Below are 3,123 nucleotides of genomic sequence, written 5' to 3' on the forward strand. Positions count from 1 at the left end.
ACACACACACACACGCAGGCAAAGCATTCATACATATAAACTCAAATTAAAAATTACATTTTTGGATTTTATGGCTTTGACTAGATCAATATAGAGTCACATGCAGTGTCATATAGAAACCTCTTACTGGGCCAGCCAGATGCCTCAGCAGATTATGGCATGGCTATGAAGTCTGAGGACCTGAGTTTGATCTCTGAATTTGATGTAAATGTAAAAGGAGAGCACTGATTTAACAAAGTTGGTCTTTAACCTCCATAGAGATAACACGGTATGTGTGTCACTGGATTTTTTTTTTTCAGAATTAAAAAAGGAAGTGTTTAAAAAGAAATCTCTTGTTCTTTGCTCGATTTCACTTATCAGTTTCCCTGCTAGAGCAGAGCAGAGACAGGGAGAGACAGAAACAGAAAGACATTTAAATTGAAAGAGAAAGATGCACAGAGAGGGAGGCAGACAGAGACAGATACACAGAGAGACAAGGGGAGGGGAAATATGTGGCTTTATCTCCTAAGTATATAACCAGGTCCACACTGAAGGCAATAAAACAATTCTTCCACAACCACAAGGCTTACACATTGGAACCAGAACCACCTCCAACCAGTGACTCTGGCACTGAGTAATGTGTTTGGCACCCTGTGATGTTGTCATTTCCTACATGAAAGCATGCAGCATGTGACTTTTCAGCGCTGACATTTGCAGGCTCTTCTCTGTGTTATTGGCAAGTACAAACAACAATATGGCCAGTCACCCAGTGAAGGGCATCTGGCTTGTTTCCAGTTTACGGTTATTCTAAATAAAGCTTTTATAAACATACCTGGGCAAGGTTTGGTAGGAGCATAAACATTTATGTCTCCAGGGCAAATGCCTAGGGTGAAGCTTTAGTTTTATAGCCAGTGGCATCACTGGTGGGAATGAACATGTTCAGCCAGTTTTGGTGTTGCCAGCTTTTTATTTCATTTTAGCCATTGTGATAGGTATGCATTGATGTTAGAATTTCCTCTTCTTTGTGGCTAATGCTAATCTACATCCTTTCATATGATTTCTTTTTCAGTTTTTGGTAGTTGGACTATTATTTAGTGTAAAGCATTGAGAACTGCTTCAATATGCAAACTAAGTTCTGTGTTTGATGTGAGAACATTGTCCTTCAGTCCACAGCTTGTCTTTCAAACCCTTTCACAAAGGTTTTAGTTTTGAAAATTTAATTAAAACCATACGTTATTCATGCATAGCAGTGCAGGTTCCATTTTAAATAGCAGCATGACAGAATGACTTAGATTTAAACAGAAGAATAAAGGGAAAGGTTTTAGGTTACAAAATCCTTCCCCCAAAACTTTTTTTTAAAGTCACTTTTCTTAAGTGGATTGTGTGACAAATGTTTTCAGTGACTAGCTATGTCAAGTTCCCACTGTACCAATGGCCAATTGACGTAAAAAGAAACATCAACTTTCACTACCGTGGCCTCAAAGTAATAAAAAATGCTAGATTATTTTGGATGTAAACAAAAATAAAGGAAGGAAGGAAGGAAAGAAGGGAGGAAAGAAGGGGGGAGGGAGGGAGAGGGAGGTTGTTCATGTTACTCCAATACTCAGGAAAAAAATCTATGATGAGATTCAAACTAGAATAAAAATTATCCTATTTTATGTCTCATGTGTTATTCTTCCTATATTCTATCATTCCTCATCATCTGCAGCTTAGACTCTACATACTCTTGTACTGTTTACATAGATACACATACACATTACAGGCTAAGATTGCATATACAGAAGAAATTCTCTTTCTTTCTTTCTTTCTTTCTTTCTTTCTTCCTTTCTTTCTCTTTCTTTCTTCCCAGTTTAAGTTATCTCTCTTAATACAGTCTCCAGGTACATTCATTTAAATTTCATTTTTCTTTACGGTTGAATAATAATCCATTTTGTACATGTACCATCAGTTGATGGACATCTAGGCTAATCTCATTCCATAGCATTTGTGAATATTACAGTGATACACATGGATTTAAAAAAATTCCATGATAGTTTATGGGGACCTTCTGGGATATGCATAACAGTGGGACATCTGAGTCATGCGACATTTCTACTTTTATTATTTTAAACTGATTTTCATAGTGACTGGATTAATTTGTGCTCCCATCATAACCGAATAAGGGTTCCTCTTTCCCCACATCTTCTCCAACATTTGTTGTCAAATTTATTCATGACTGATAGTGGTTTTGGAGTGAGGTAGTATTCTAAATTCATTTTAATTTGCATTTCTCCATTGAACACAATGGCCATTTGTTTTTCTTCTTTTGAGGTCTGTCCATTTCAGCAGTCCATTTGTTTATTAGCAGGAGGGTTTTAGTGTTTATTTTTTGCCATCCCTTGTGAATTCTGGATATTAGCCGTCTGTCTGAATTACAGCTGTTAAAGATGTTATCCTAGTCTATGTGCTGTGTGATCTGATGACAGTTTCTTTACTCATTGTGCTGTTACATTTTGTCAATTTGATATTAACCAAAGTCACCTGGGAGGAGGGAACTTCAGCTGAAAAACTGCCTCCATCAAATTGGCCCATAGAACCATCTGAGTAGCATTTTCTTAATTGTTGATTGGTATGGAAGGTCCAGTCCACTATGGGTGGTGCCACTCCTAGATAGGCAGTTCAGGGTTCTATAAGAAAACAGGCTGAGCAAGCCATTGAAAACCAGAGAGTAAGATACTCTCTTCCATGGTTCCTACCTCTGCCTCTACTTCAATGATGAACCCTGATCCAGATGTGCAAGTCCTTTCCTCCCCAACGTGCGTTTTGTCATGATGTTTCATCACAGCAGCAGAGAACAAACTAAGACACCTGTGCATTAACATTTAATTTCATGCAGTCCCATCTTGTTGATTCTTGGGTCTGGTTCCTGTGCTGTTAAGAGTTCTGTTCACAAGGTTCTTGCAGAAACCTGTAACTTAGAATGAATTTAAAACCTGCTATTTTCAACTAGCAGTTTTATCATAGCAAGTTTTAAATTAAGCCTTTGATCCAGTTTACTGCTTTTTTGTGCAGGGTAAAAGATAATGGATGTAATTTCATTCTTCTGCACGTAGACATCCAGTTTTGTCATTACTGTTTGAATAAGCTTTTTTTTTTTCCTATTGC

This window comes from Mastomys coucha, chromosome X, assembly GCF_008632895.1.
Source record: "Mastomys coucha isolate ucsf_1 chromosome X, UCSF_Mcou_1, whole genome shotgun sequence".
Classification (NCBI taxonomy): Eukaryota; Metazoa; Chordata; class Mammalia; order Rodentia; family Muridae; genus Mastomys; species Mastomys coucha.